At 39.8% G+C, this 16,465-nt stretch overlaps 1 protein-coding gene and 1 pseudogene across 5 annotated transcripts in view; one reads left to right on the forward strand and one right to left on the reverse strand.

Annotated features, from left to right (window-relative positions):
* Window positions 1–16,465, reverse strand: part of Cacna2d3 (calcium channel, voltage-dependent, alpha2/delta subunit 3) — an 817,833-nt gene that overhangs the window by 303,598 nt on the left and 497,770 nt on the right. The gene's annotated exons all lie outside the window — the stretch shown is intronic.
* Window positions 9,063–9,804, forward strand: Gm6043 (predicted gene 6043; annotated as a pseudogene).

Here is a 16,465-nt window from a genome sequence, read left to right on the forward strand (position 1 = left end):
TCCCAAGAGAACAGGAATTACAGAGAATAAAGTCATAAACCGCTCTCCCCTTAAGACACTTGGTAATGTCCAAGATACATGCATGTTATGATGCACTCCATAGCCAAGCAGGAAGTAGGTGCTAAGAAAGATTGCCAAGAATCTGGCAGATAAAATATGCTAGGGAATAAAACCCTGACACTAAAGTTCATTGAGGAAGAGAGAGCATAAGTAAAACTCTAGGATTTTGGTAGAAACTTCTGTAAAGGCTGTGTCCTATCAGTAAAGACAAATTATAAACTAAACTGGTTATAACTAGATAAAGATAGTACCTGAACTCTATAGGCCTAATGTAGAATTTATTCAATTCAAGAGGAAGACAGAACCTCCAAAGCCTCAACACTTTTTCATATACATTGTAAGTGAAGCAATCAGGAATTACTGAACGCGCTAATAACCAGATAACTGTAAAACAAGGGGATTGCTGTGATCCAGTTACTGTAGGAATCAGACATGAACTCTAGCTATTATTTCAATATTAAAATGCCTAGCTGTGAAAACATGAAATACAACAATGACCAGCAACGCAAGATATCCACAAAGGTGTGATAGTGGCATTTCTATCTTGGAGGTAACCAACACTAGTCTAATTGGACTCAGGTCTGGTTCTACAAACATACTCATGGCTGGCAAGACCATGGAACCCAGAGGAGAATCAACTGCTGCCACTTCCCCAAGCCTATAAGTATAATACCTAACTGCATAATAATGAATATTTATGCTTAAACCCAAGCATAGCTCTCGACCGTCATCAAAGATAATTCCTTTTGCAGCAAATAGAGACCATTATAGAAAGCTACAACTGGTCAAAATGCAGAGCATGTTTGATCATGTAGTTTCCAACCCCAACTGATATGTCTATAATGCAACCCCTACACCTAAGACTCAGGGAGTCACAAAGAGAGGATGGAAAACATTTAAGAGCTAGAGAACCAAGATGTCTGCAGAGAGTCTATGTTTTCTATATATAATGGGGAAACTGCACCTATGAAATTTTAATAACGTGCTGCTCTTATACCAGATGACATATGGTGAAATATCATAAGGTCCTACCTCTAGATGAAGGGTAATTAATGATTGCAACAGACAATTAATAATGGTTGACTGAGGGAGAATCAGTCTTCCCCAGGAATAAGACCTTTAATTGGTTATCTAAACAGTGATCATCCCTAAGACCATAAACATATGGGCAGTGAATGTTTCAGCAGGTGTGTGAGTGTCTGTGTAAGTAAAAACATAATATAAAAGAGAAAAGAAAAAAATAAAGATACTACATGAGAGTAGAAGGAGATTGGTGGTAGAGGAAGGAGAGTCATAAGAAGAGGGAGCAGAACATAATAGAGAATAGCTGATGATCGTACAACCAATAAATCTTACTAAAATAAAAATGAATGAAATTACTAGACTTAAAAAAGCTAGTCACAATAAAAATTCAGCATATAGAATTAATAAAAGAGTAAGCAACAAAGAAGAGAATGCAACATGATCTGGAGGGGACATCAGTAGACACTATCCAAATTAAACTATGGAGTAAAAATAATAATGCGAAAGGAAGCCTGGTCCTCCCTCAACAGGATAAGCTCAAGGTTCTCACAGCCTGAGCCCATTCAGGCTTTGGGAGACTGTGACTCCTTTTGTATGAAAGGACAGCAGTGGAAAGGATTTTTTTTTAATTCCCCAAATCTTAAAGGGCTGTGATAAAACACCATCTTGAGGTGGAAATCCATTCTTAAAGACTGTGATAGAATAAGGGTTCCCAAAATAGATAGTATCAGGCTGGGTAGCCTGGGGAGAGTCTAGCATAATACCAAGATTAGAGACAGACACAGAAAGCCTGGGCACCAACACACTACAAAATTCAAGAGAAAGGATCTTGGCTTGGGAAGGGAAGGCTTCAGTGAGCTGCAGCCCCATCTTTGGGGGCAAGGAGCTGAGTCCATCACCTGAGAACAAAGCTGAGATCTCCTGGTATTAGTTCCTTGAGCCCAAGGCAAACAACCACACCGCACCACAGGAAACTAATGCCAAGAATATCTAAAGAGCTTTAAAAATTCAACACAAAAGCCATCCAATTAACAGATGGGCAAGAGGATTGAACTAGCACTTCTCAAAGAAAAATGAATGACCAATACTTATGGGAAGAAAATATTCAACATCCTTAGCTATCAGGGAAATGAAAATTGAAACTTTATTAAGATTATATTTCATCAAGTCAAAATGGCTATTGTCTAGAAAAGTCCAAAAGCTAAAAGATGAAAGGAGAAAAAAAAACCCTATGTTCTCACAGTTGGTAGGAATATAAACTTGGCAGATGCTATAGAAATCACGTGGAAGTTACTAAAAAAAGTCTGAAAATAAAATGCTGTATGATTTGGCTGTACCTAAATATGCATTCCCACAGAACTCTAAGTAATACTATTCCAATGATTCCTGCAGATGTGTGTTTAACACAACATTCACAATAGCCAAGATATAGAAGTGGCATAGATGCCCATCATTACCAGCCAAGATGCCCATCATCAGAAGGATGGATGGATGGATGGATGGATGGATGGATGGATAAAGGAAATATAAGATCTACACAATGGAGTTTTATTTAGCCATAAGGGAAAAAAATGAAAGGACAGCACTTTCACAAAGATAGACAGAACCAGAGATTGTTGTGTTAAGCAAAATAAAGCCAGACTTAGAAGAATGCTAAATATTTTAGATTTAAAATTTATATGTATATAGGGTTTGAAAGTAGAGGAGGAACTAAGTGAGGGGAGGGGAAAACAGCATCCAAAGGGAACAAGAAAAGGTATGGAGAAAACAAAGCAACCATTCTATATATTACTGCAGATTTATATGTGGACATAATGTTTATAGATATGTATGCATTTCTTCATTCATAAGACATAAAAGAAAAGGGAGCTTATGGGGGTTAAGAAATGGACCAGTAAGTGGTGAAAGATAAGAGAAGGTAACAGAAGGGACAAATGTGAGCAAAGGATAGATAGATAGATAGATAGATAGATAGATATACATATACATATACATATACATATACATATACATATACATATAGTGTACATTGATGAAGTGAACAAAGCCATCAATAATAATAGAGATTTGACTATCATTGTCATATGCAGAACATCACAATCACCAGTTGTTAAATGCCTTTTGTTTACTAATGTTCAAGAGTCACCACCCAGAACACACCATATGCTTGTCATAAAGCAAGCCTAAATGTATTTGCAGGAGTTATTAACACACAAAGGGTATATACTGTCTCTGTGGAATAAGCTACAAGTTATAAAAGAGAACTAGAAAAGCCTGGTGTTGAAATTGCCTATGACAGAAAGATATGCTTTAAATGATACCTGGGACAAAAGTCCACAGTGAAAATTAGAAAATAGTTTAAAGTCAATGAAAATGAGAGCATGATCTGTAAAAGTGAAGCACACTAACGCAGCTGGAGAGAAAACGATGTCCCTAATTAACAGAACAAAACAGAGGGTGAAGTCAGCCATCTGATGTTCATGCTTTTTGTTTGTTTTGTACATGCACCTACCTACACCTATACATTAGACATACACATACATATGCATATAAATACATACCATATATACACATATACATGTATATGTATATATAAATATGTGTATATGCATACATGCACATTTATATATGCTGGGAAATGTCAAACTTAACCCAAAGGAAATGGGAAGAAGGAAGTAAAAATAATAGAAACCAATAACAAGAAGAAACAGATATAAAAATTCCAAGCCAGTGCCAAATTCTTGAAGATTCACAAAAGAAATTCACAGCAATATATATTTAGGAAAGGTTAGAGAAAATGCTATTAGCTGTATTAGGAATGAATGAGAGGACAGTCGTGCAGATTTCAAAAAACAGCAAGGAGACTGGGAGAGCATCTCTAGACCAATCAATATGAGAATTTGTGGGAAATGGACACTGCACAGTGAGTACAATCTACTACCTCAGCTAGTTCAAGATCGAAAACTAAAATCACAATAGTCTTATATGAAGTGAAGTAATTGAATCCATAATGAAAAATAATCTCGCAAAGTAACCGCAGTCCCCTGTGAGCTTACCATTGGATTTTTCTGCATGATTAAGGAAATAATAACAATTTTACTTGAGTCTTTCCAGAAAACGCAAAAAGAAGAAATGCTATGAAACTCATTTTTGAAATCAACACGCCCTAATAAAAACTGGAAAGGAAATAGGTATCTTGTTCCATACAGATAATGCCAATAATCTGCAGGTGCAGGCAGGAAGACAGTGAGATCTAGCTCAGCCTGCACTACACAGTGAAGCCCTCCCTCAAAGTCAAACATATGCACAAACAAAAAACTCAACAAGGCATCATAAAACAGGATATTTCTCAACATGATTTCCCTCTGGCATAAACATACAGATCTGAAAACTGTAGCAAATTAACTGCAGTAAGACATAAAAACTTAACATGTTCTGAAAAAAAATGTGATTCCTGCCATGAAACCAAACAATGTAATCACTGGCCTTAAAAGATGCAGAGGAAGAAGGGCTGGAGAAACCGTTCAACAGTAAAATGGTTGTTTCCAGCCATGAGAGCCAGAACTGGTTGGCCTAAATCTGGGTGTGGTAGTGCACACTTGTGATCCTAGAGCCGTGGAGGCAGAGACAAGGCAGGTATAACTGAGGCTCTTTGACCAACTAACCATGTACATTTGGATAGCCTCAGGCCAATGAGTGATACTGTCTCAGTATAAAACAGAAGAAAACAAACAAACAAAAGGCCAGGTGAAAGCTCCCTAACAAGCATGTACATCAACCTGTATACACATGAATGTGCAAGCATATGTGTGTGTGTGTGTGTGTGTGTGTGTGTGTGTGTGTACATATATACAGATATGCATAGATATGCATACATAGACACCAAAAATACATAAGAAACCTAGTAGATTCAGAAATGCTTGATGGAATCGAACAACAGAAATACTTCCAACCTGGAAACAGGATTATATCCCCATAGCTCGAAAATGACTCCTGCTTTCAAACAAAGCAAAACAAAGGAGGTGACACAGAGATAGTTTTCCCCTGAGGTCACACAAGATGAGGATAGTCCTGTCTGTGGAGCCCTGTGCTGGGAGATACAGGGAAGCTAAAGAAACAAAAGCTGTGCAGATGGGAAGGGAGCTGGAAGACAGCATCCCATGACTGTCGACAGAGAAGAAGACAAAGGGTGTCTGCACTATGGCATCATTAAGTGAATTGAACAGTTCATTGTAAAGATCAATGCACGAAGTCTACTGCTTTAGTACATAGCAAACATATTTTTTAACAGACCATAATTTCAGCATACCTTCTATAATACATGGAATATAAGCTCTCTAAGCTTGAACTATAAAATACAAAAGAAAGAAAAGATATAGACACACAGTTCATGGGTGGGAAGGTTTAACATTGGAAATATATTTCAGATTTCTTCCAGTCAATTTCTGCTATCAATTCAATCTCAAGGTTCTAGAAGAAAATTTTATAGGAATCAATGTTTACTCTAAAATATAAATGAAAAGTATGGGACCTTAGAATACTCAGTGTCCAGTAGCGGGATGTCTTCATCTGGAGCTCAGGGAGCTATGCAGAGGAGGCCAGAGACTGTCCCAGCTGACGGAGATGGATGTCGCCATCAATGGGACACACGCACAGGTGAGCTTACAGCAATCGTGGCAGTATGCACAGAGGCCACCCAGGTTCAAGCCAGGTGGTGTCTCAGTGCTGAGGTGAGGTCTAGACGTAGGCTCCCATCCCTAACCAAGACACTAGCTTCAGTTGACATTCACTTGCAAAGGAAAAGCTGGTTTTCTCCAGTGGAGTCTCACTAGGTATGTAAACCATATTTAACTAACACAAAATGAACTCAATGGCATTTTGTAGATGCTTTGTTTCATATTTCATTGTTTGGGCATTTTTTACTGGTCTCTTGCTTGTCTATTATGGTTTTGGGTTTTGTGAGTTTATGAGTTTTTATCCACCATCCCCACTCCAGCTTGTTTGTTTGTACATGTGTGTGTGTGTGTGTGTGTGTGTGTGTGTGTGTGTGTGTGTGTTTTGTGATTTTTTCCTATATAAAAAATCCTGTATTGTTTGAGAGAGAGACAGAGGCGGGGGGGGGGTGGGTTTGGATTGGTGAAAAGGTGAGAGATCTGAAAGCAATTGGGAGAGGGCAAACATTTATGAGAATATTTTCCATAAAATATTTTGAAAGAAAAAATATAACAAACATAAAATTGGGAAACATCAACTCACTTGGGATATAGAAAAATATATCTTGAAATGAAAATAAGAGAACAGTATCAATAAAGAAAATATGATGATTATGAACTGTAATACAATTAAAAATCTTGTGTTTATCAAGAGACTATTAAAAGAAAGACAAAAGCAAGTGACATAATTAAAGAGAATATTTTCAGAATCTATACATGTAATAAAGAACTGGTTTCTAAAGCAGATAAAGAACTACTAAAAATTAATTAATAAGAACACAACACCAGACTTTTGAGGAACAAAAGATGAGGTATGTATCTGTGTGTGTGTGTGTGTGTGTGTGTGTGTGAAATTTTAGTTTGTGTTTTCATAATGATAATTGACTGGTGCTCATCAGTTTTTTTCAGTCCATTGAACATTTCTCTATTCTCTCTTATTTTGTACCTTGCCCAGAACTTGTCTCCCCTCTTCCTCTCTATTTCTCTCTCTACTCTTTCTCTCCCTCTTTCTGTCTCTCTCCCTCTCCTCTCTGTCTCTGTCTCTCTTTCCCCTCTGTCTCTCTCCTCCCTCCCTCCCTCCCCCCCTCACATATCACTTCCTTCTTTTATCATTAATTCAGTGTTGGTCACTTAGATGGTTACCAAGCCTTGACTACTGTGAATAGGGCTGTAATGTGCCTTAGAGTCCTGGTATCACATCAAGTCTAGTGAGTTCATCCTTGTTAACCTAGTGATCACCTAACCCATGACTCGGTATGAATGATCCAGGAATGGGGAAGAGCCATGATAGTAAATGAGTTCAAGACTCCAAAGAATGGCACTGGCAAAATGTCACTGTTGTCCCTGGTCACCCAGCAAGTCCAGTGACCACCATACAAGAAGGCTCAGCAGCTTTTACCATTTACGTAGTACTCTGAATGCAAACTATTAGCCTCACCAATTTGTATGTTCTAACCATGATCCCTGCCATCAACAGTGAGGAGCTATAGACTCTTGGGTTTTACTGAGTCCATGAAGGAACCTTGGGGGTGTAGGTGAAGCTGACCAAGGTGAGCTGTTCTCTGGGAAAACTGTACCACTAACCCTGCTAGCTCTTGTTAGGATGCACCACACACAGAGTATAGCTCCATGCACCTCTAAAAAAGAGTTTGGCTTTCTTGTCTTTCCTCTAAACAAGTCTTGAATAAAGCCATGCTTTCATCAGTCTCACACAGATGAACATGGACTGTCTGCAGACAATAGAAGCCTTGTCCCCAGGCAGGGTGACATTACAAGATCATCTTGTTTTTCATCGGCCTTTTCTTTATCTGCAGTTCTTCCCACTGTGGGATGAAAACCATCCAAGACAAGATATTCTTCCTGATGCCTCTAGGGCCCATAGCATATTTCTTTCCAATCAAGAAACCACAGCTTTCTTCTCTCTGCCCCTTGGCCTACTTGTCACAATCCACTTCAAGCAGCAAATCCAGCCTCCTCACCACAAAGATTCAGAAACCATTGTTGCTCTATGTAAGACTCAAACAATGGCTGCATTCTCCAGACATGTTCATGTCATGGTTATACATGATGCAATCTGGAGGAAGATTTAATGGAATAAACATCCACCTTAAGATTGACCTGCATGACAGCAGGCTTTTGAAAATAATGATCAGAGCCCACACACTTCTTGGCATTTGACCAGCAGGCAAATAATACTCAGCTGTGATCACTTCCAATGAGGTCTTCTGTGTGTGCAAAGGACACTGCAGCTGTCCCTGACCTACACAGATTGCTGAGCCCTCACTATGGGCCATGGACTTTAGCTGTGGCAGCTCACCTCGCTCAGTTCTCCTTGAGATACATGTGACTTTTATCTATATCTGATAAATGGATAACCAAAATACAAGGTCATCTTTTTAACAGGAGCAGAAAAAAATTCAGTTTGTCACTCTGACCACACCCTGCATCTCTTCTCTCACACAGGCAAATCAAAGGTGATGCAGGGAAGGTGGCTTGTAAGTTTTCTATCAGTCATGTTTCTATGAGGGTTGTGCTTCATTCCTGTTATATGTAACAATGGCTTTGCACAAGCCATATTTTCTACAGAAGAATGAGATACTTTCAAAGGCATCTCAGACCATGAATTTGAGCTTCTAAAAGCAAGGTGGAACCGCCTCTGATTTTTCTGAATCCCTTTTATCATCCCTCCTAGCAGTAGGCAATATAGCATCCCTTGGGACAGAACTACCATCAGCCAAACCACCCACACGAAAACAAATTTGTTAAGTCACAAGACACCATGGATTCAGTTAGTGAGCATCTATCTGATTATGTGATCAGCAGTATTCCAAACCCTATAGACAGCCTCATTTAGGTATCACAACACTCCTAAAGAACAGTGTTAGGAATACTCTGTATCCTCTCCCATGTAATGTCTAGGAATTTGTGATTATATGCTATATGACAAAGAGGGGTTGATGATGCTGGTAGAATTAAGATAGCTAACCAGAAACCTTAAAAATAGGTCCAATAATCTTACCAGGATAACCTAGCTACAGGTTGATGGAAAAGAGAAGAGCATTTGAGGGTCAGAATTGCTGTTTTCTTGACAGATTTAGCCATTCTACAAATTCTTCCTGAAGAGACTCCACCAGTTTCTTGCTCATGTCTTGACACTAATACAGGTTGCCCATCAGGTCTCTGACTAAGATCTAGAAGACAATAAAGTTGAGTTGGTTCAAGCCACCATACTGAAGTCTATCAGTCACAACAGAAAAAGGAAATGAGAGACACCACTGTCCCTTTTCGCCACTTGCTGCAGCCATGGTCATCCCCACCATGTTCTTTGACATCACGGCCAATGATGAGCCCTTAGGCCACGTCTCCTTTGAGCTGTTTGCAGACCAAGTTCCAAAGACAACAGAAAACTTTCGTGCTCTGAGCACTGAAGAGAAAGGATTTGGCTATAAGGGTTCCTCCTTTCACGGAATTATTCCAGGATTCATGTGCCAGGGTGGTGACTTTACACGCCATAATGGCACTGGCGGCAGGTCCATCTACAGAGAGAAATTTGAGGATGAGAGCTTCATCCTGAAGCATACAGGTCCTGGCATCTTGTCCATGGCAAATGCTGGACCAAACACAAATGGTTCCCAGTTTTTTATCTGCACTGCCAAGACTGAATGGCTGGATGGCAAGCATGTGGTCTTTGGGAAGGTGAAAGAAGGCATGAACATTGTGGAAGCCATGAAGCGTTTGGGGTCCTGGAATGGCAAGACCAGCAAGAAGATCACCATTTCCAACTGTGGACAACTTCTAATTTCTTTTGACTTGCGGGCATTTTACCCATCAAACCATTCCTTCTGTAGCTCAGGAGAGTACCCCTACTCCATCTGCTTGCAATACCCTGTCATCTCTGCTCTCACTGAAGTTCTTTGGGTTCCATAGTTCTTTGGGTTCATTCCCCTTCAAGTCTAGCTGGATTGCAAAGTTAAGTTTATGATTATGAATAAAAACCAAATAAGAACTGAAAAAAAAAAGAAAAAGGGAATGAATAGAGATAGATATCATAACAATCTCTATTCTGTAGATGAAGAAGTGGGGTCATCAAAATTCTGGAATCTTGCCTGAGGTCAGCTAACAAGCAAGTGGCAGAGTCACAATTTGAGCCAGGGTATATCCCCAGATCCTATTCTTAGTATATTATGCCTTCCTCCCTTTCCTCCAAATATTATGCTGATCATTTTTTTTCATTAAACCCAATGTTTGGAGGTTGAAAAGATGGCTCAGTGGATAAAGCAATTCCCTTCACAAGCCTTTGGACCTGAGATGCATCCTTGAAACCAGCTCCACAAAATTGTCCTCTGACCTCCATACATTATATGACAAAAGTGCTACCACACGCAGCACAGCCACCCATCCTGATAACAAGCAGTAACAAACAAATAAGAAGACCCAAAGGTGTGGCTTCCTAAGTTGTCACACTGATGGCATAGCATGAAGATGGAGGGTGGGAGGGAGAAATGGCTGACCCCTATGTCTAGTACTTTATATCCTCCTACACAATCTTTCCAAGTGGCAGGACTGTCATCAGTATCTAGCTGATGGACCAGCAGTTGAAGGGTATTGGGAGCATATAAATAGGATCCTACGTGCCCTCCTTCTTATCTCACTGTGCTGCTGGGCTCCTAGCTACACACTGATTCTCATCCCATCTTGTGTGCAGATGTCCTGACTCCTCCAAGCCCCACTTAGGAATCACGATTGGTCTACGTTAATCTTAGGAAATCTATTTTATTTGTCAGCAGGTGGCTCAGCCATGATCACGATACCCATTCCTGGTCAGTGAGGTGAACAGTGGTATTCTGTCAGGAATGAGATAGAAATATATAGGAGGTGTCTACTGCTAGGTCTTCAAACTGCAGATCCCCACCTTGAACCATGATGCTGTCGCCATTTTTATGGTGAGAAGGTCAGAGTATCTACTGTAAAAACACTGAGCTGGGGAGTCCTCCAGAACTGTTGCAATCGGAGGAAAAGTTAGACCATCTTAACTTAAGCTATAGGGCTTTGTGGAAACTTGTTACTTGACTTACCTAGTGAGATAGAAAGTTCTCATTCTTGAGAACTCAGGAAAATATAAATTTCACCCCTAGTACCAGGGATCAGCAGCAAACCAAGTGCTTTTTTCTACTCAAGAGAATTATGCCTTCAAGGGATAAATTAGCTTGAGAAAAATCATGTTACTTTATGACATTAGAATTTTGCCTCCTGTGAGTTTACAGCCCGGGCTCTTTCCATCGAACTTTCCTGTGTTCATTATGTTATGGCAAACAGTTCAGTTACCTTGTATCCAAATATGTTAAGTAGTCACAGAAGGACGGCAGACAGTTAACCAGTTGTTCAGGTTGCCTAGATTGCAGTTAAATTAGCTTCTCAGATGTGCCTGTGAATTTTAAGCATGTTCAATTGCAGGTAAGGAGATTTAACTAAATATTCTAAGTAACAGCTTCCCAAATCGTAGCAAATGTGTACTAACGGATGTAAGATTCCTGAACGTATTTACAATGTTCATTACACTTTTAATGTAGTTAGCAATTAATATTCCAATTACTGGTTAAAAATTACTTCACTACAGAGTTCCTACTGAAGCCTTGAATCTAAATGAGGTCTTCAATTAAAGTCAAGCTGTTGCCTGGTATATTCCCTATTCCTGAAAACTAATGAGGAAGATGTTTCCCAGCATCCCTTGGAGATACATTGGGTCCATGTGGCTGGGGTCTGGCCAATGGAATGAACAGCAGCGATACATGTTCTTCCTAGCTGGCCAAGAAAACATCTTTATGAAAGTCTGAAGCCTCTGGCTTTCTCCTACCAGTCATGAAGTCCACATATTTTGGATGGTGACATAAATGGCACAAGTAGGCTGGATCCCCACTTCTGGATAAAATTACTCCACTTGCATCTTATTGCAATATTTAATGAACAAACCTTTTCAAAGCCATTTAAATGGTGTTTACTATTGTTGCTATTCAAAAACAGTTCAACCTTTTCTTTATAGCTCTTAAGCAATTTGCTATTAAAGTCTCCTTGCAATTGCAAGGCTTGCTAAACTTCTGCATCTTCAATAACCACTGTTGACCTGTGCTACCTACCCACTGGTACCAACAGTTCATTGTCTGTCCAATGATATATGTTCCGTTAATACTTGTAAATAAATGGAAGAGACATGCATGTGTGTTGTCTTTTCTACTATTGTATGCTAAGTAGTTTTATATAAGTCAAGCAATGAGTAATCTAAAACCTAAATGGTCTCAAAGAATTGGGCCATTCTATTAGATCATGCACACAGAAAGCTGTAGTCCACTGTCCATCTAGGCTTCACTTTTGTCTAATCTTCCTTCCAGTATCCCATGTGTTAAGATTCTGAGATAGGCAATGCCCACTAAGGAAGGGCTTTCGTTTGTTACCTTAAGTATTATTTTGTGTGCTTGGGTTTGTATGTGTTTGGCTAAGTGTAGTTGCATACATATGTGTTCAGAACCAGAGGCAAACTTCAGGTAGTGTTCCTAAGGAGTCCACATTGTTGTTTTAGGCAGGGTCTGATTGACCCATGTTTGTCAGGAACTAGGCTAGGTGGTCAGAAACTCCAGATATCTAATACCAGTGACTTCTCCTTGTGACCAGAGACCTGTGACTTGGAATAGAAAATTTAGTAAGCCAAAAATACAGAAGTTTCATTGGTTGGGTTTGTGTGCTATTTACTTGATTCAAGGCCAGCGATATAAGGCCTCTGGTCTTCTTAAACTATGTTATGTTCATAGCTCTGAGTTTGGACTTTAAGAGAAATTTTTTCTTGTTAGGCCATAACCTTATCTATTGTTCAATGAAGGCAGTGCCTCACATGTTTAAACAAGGTGTGTCCATAGTCTCTGTGGATGTGGGTGAACCTGGTGTCACATACCTCAGTCATGATGACTGGAGTGGTCTGAGTTCAAAAGGCAAAGGAAGATGAAATCATTTGGAGGAACTTTCCACTGAGTGAACAGTCCCTTTGACAAACAATAGGCATGTCACATTTTTCCCTTCCCTGGTGACATCAGCAAAGCACAAATCCAGGAGAGATGGGTCATAAAACCCCTCTTGCTTCCAGCATCTCATGTGGTAATATTCTGACTTGGGCAATACACCTTAATGAAGGGCTTTCTTTTGTTACCTTAATTATGACTTTATGTGCTTAGGGGTATATGTGTTTGCATAAATGCAGTTGTATTTACACGTGTGTTTGGGTGCCACAAGTCAACTTCAGGTGGTATTCCTAAGGAGCCCACACTGTTATTTTAGACAGGGGCTGACTGGCCTGGATTTTGTAGCATGAACTAGGCTAGCTGGTAAGGAGGTCTAGAAAACAGCCTGTCTCTGCATCCCAGCTCTTCATTATAAGCAGGGCCATCAGAGCCAGCTCTTTACATGAGAATTATCAAAATCAGGCTCTCTCGTTTAGACAGCAAGGACTTTGTCAACTGAGCTCTCCAGCCCCTCAGGGGCTTTCAAACCATGTGTGCACATGCGTGTGCCAGAGTATCATATAGTCCAATTCACTATGCATCTAAATGGCTTTGAACTATCAAGGACCTCTTATGATGTGGCTTTGGGTAGACCTTGGAAACATCAGTCACATACTAATGAAAGGACTGCAAAGAAAAGCTAACAGAGGAAGGAACAAGAGCCCTCTTCCATCCACAGAAACAATGTCTGTCATAAACCATACCCAGAATCCTATTTTCACTTATATCCATTCACATCCTAGGTTTTTCTTTGAGCCCTCGACATATGTCAGATCAAGGATATAGATATTTTGTACATTGAGGCAATAGATTTATGGCATTATCAAGCCACATCTTCAAGGTCTCTGAGCTTTGTCTAGAAATTAAAAGGTATTGTGCACATCCGATGGATGTAATGAACAAACTCCAACAGAACATGCAGGAAACACATATGACCAACTTCAAATTACACCTCTCCTCTGACCTCGAAAATGCCAAGAATACCCCCTCAGAAAATGACTGGACCATGGCCAATGAGGTCTGAATTCATTACATATGTTTTGGGGGTAGGGTTTTTGTCAGAACTCCCACTAATGAATTGTTCAGCCTTCATGGAAGTACAATAATGACAATAATTCTCAGGAAGTTGTTGGTTCTTGCTGTCTTTCATTTGTTAGCCCCAAATACACCTTCTCTGCATTACTTAGATTAAGGACTTTGTGAAGGAGGCCTTTGAAAGAGAAAGAACTTGGGCAACAGTGCAGCAGGGCGTGAAATCCCAATCTGGATGGTTGGCTGTGTTGTATAAAATTCATCCAGGAATGGAGAAGCCCAGCACAGAGGTAGGGAACAGAGCAGTGGAGTTCACAGTAGCTGATGGAAAGTTTCCCAACCATATCATGACAGTTGGCCTATGCAGGGCTCCGAATGAAATCCATTATGTTGCCCACAGAGCATGGGATTCTGGCAGACTTGGAGAAAAAAATAATGTTTCTCTCTGTGAGCTTTAAAAGTTATCAAACGGCCTCCCACTGATCCTCTCACGGAGACTAAGGGCCTGCAGCTTGGGAGTGTTAGTTCCCATAGTGGACCCAACAATCAGTTATAAGAGCATTTTGAGAGGGAACTGAACACATACTAAAAGATAAAGTAAGATGCAAAGGCTACTGGAGTCTGTTTGGCAACCTGCAAAAAAGTCCAAGCACAAAATTCTGAGAATTGATACCATTTTTAAATAATGACAGATTTTTAACCATAGACCACTTACATTACCCACACTATACACCTCATGGGAGTTTCATGAGTGACAAGGCATGGATGACAGATGGTCAACTCTTGGCCAGTACTGGCAGCACAATGACTTCACATGTCGACTCTTCATGGTGGGCAGGCTGGCTGAGAGGAGCTACTTTGAGGAGAACATGTTCATGTGGACAGAAAGGTACCCTCCACTTGTATTCAATTTCTGCTGAAATGTCAGGATGGGATAGACTTAGTGGGTGCATGGCTTTTCTGAAACTACAGCTCAGAATTTAAAATTCAGGAAGAGAGTCTACTGCTCCTAAAGGGAAGCTTTATTTTGACACAAAAAAGCAGCTCACTAGTGTGCCTCCTTGGGTATTCATCCAAGCCAAAAGAATGCTCAGCTAGCGGAGGAACCAGACTCAGATATAGGGATGAGACTACAGTTGATTTAGCCTTAATGTGTGTGAATAGGATGCTGTCTCACAGGAGACAGCGAAACTACAACAGATGGCTCTTTCTGATAAGATCTCCATGAAAAAAAGACAGCCTATGACCATGATTCCCAGAGCTGTATCATTCCCAGCATTGGATCATCTCTAGCATGGTATTAGTCACTTTTATGTTGCTGTGATAAAAATCGTAAAACAAAAAGTAATTTGTAGAACAAAGAGTTCATTTGGTATATGGGTCCATTGTAGTTGGAATGGCTTGACAACAGGTCACAAGAAACTAGCCAATCACATTGTATTCACATACAGGGTACAGAGAGAGTAAACAGGAAGTGGGGTGAGGATATCACTCTTCAAAGATTGCTCACAGTAGCATTCTTCCTGACAAAAGCTAGATCTCCTGAAGGTTTTGTGATGTGTCCAAATAGCACCACCAACTGGCCACCGAGTGGTCAAATACATGAACCAATGAAGACATATCTCATTAAAACCACAACAGCTCACTCAAATATTTAGTAGGCACAAAGTCCATTGGCAGGTATGAACAAGACAGGAGGCTTCAGACGTAGACTCATCCCAAGTCAAAAATCCTTTAGTTACACTTACATAGTATTTGAAGCAACTTATTTTCAGCTAACAAAGAAAACATTTTGTAATTACATCAATTAACTAAGATAACGTTCTATTGTTCTGTAATTGTATCAATACAGTTAACTTAATGGTTTTATGAAAGATTATTTGGGAGGCTCAAACTGTTGAATTAAGTGACTATAATTCCATTGAAATACTGATTTAAAATTAGGAATAAGGGTCAGTAAGTCAGCCTGATGACCTAAGTATGACAGTGGAGCCCACATGTTGGAGGAAGAAAACCAACCCCGACATGTTGTCTTCTGACTTCTACATGTATGCTATGGAATGCAAGTGCCTACCCCCTAACACAATACATACAAACATACACACATACACACAGTAACACAAAGTAATACAATCATACTTAAAATGTATTAGATAATAAATATTAATCACCAGGACTAACAAGATGACTTGGTAGGTAAAGGCACCTCCTACCAAACCTGATGACCTGAATTTAATACCAGAGAGAGAACCAACTCTCTCCCAAAAGCTGAAATCTGTCCTCTACATATATATGGACCATGGCATGCATTTCTGCAGGGATACATATATATATAGCAGTTGGATGAATGAATGAATGAATAAAACAGTAAAGAAAGTATTTTTAAAACATTACATATCAATGAGAAAACAGACTGTCTAGTTATTATTTAAAACTCTTGACCTCTGACTTTTCTACTATGATGGCATCTATTCACTAAAACCAAATCATAACAACAAAGTTGGCATGAGGGGCTGGGGACAAACACTGTGGAAAAAGCCAAGTTGGAGTTCTTAGAAAGCGAGGCATCTCATGGGAGCAACAGATAAGTTG

This window comes from Mus musculus, chromosome 14 (genome assembly GCF_000001635.26).
Source record: "Mus musculus strain C57BL/6J chromosome 14, GRCm38.p6 C57BL/6J".
NCBI lineage: Eukaryota > Metazoa > Chordata > Mammalia > Rodentia > Muridae > Mus > Mus musculus.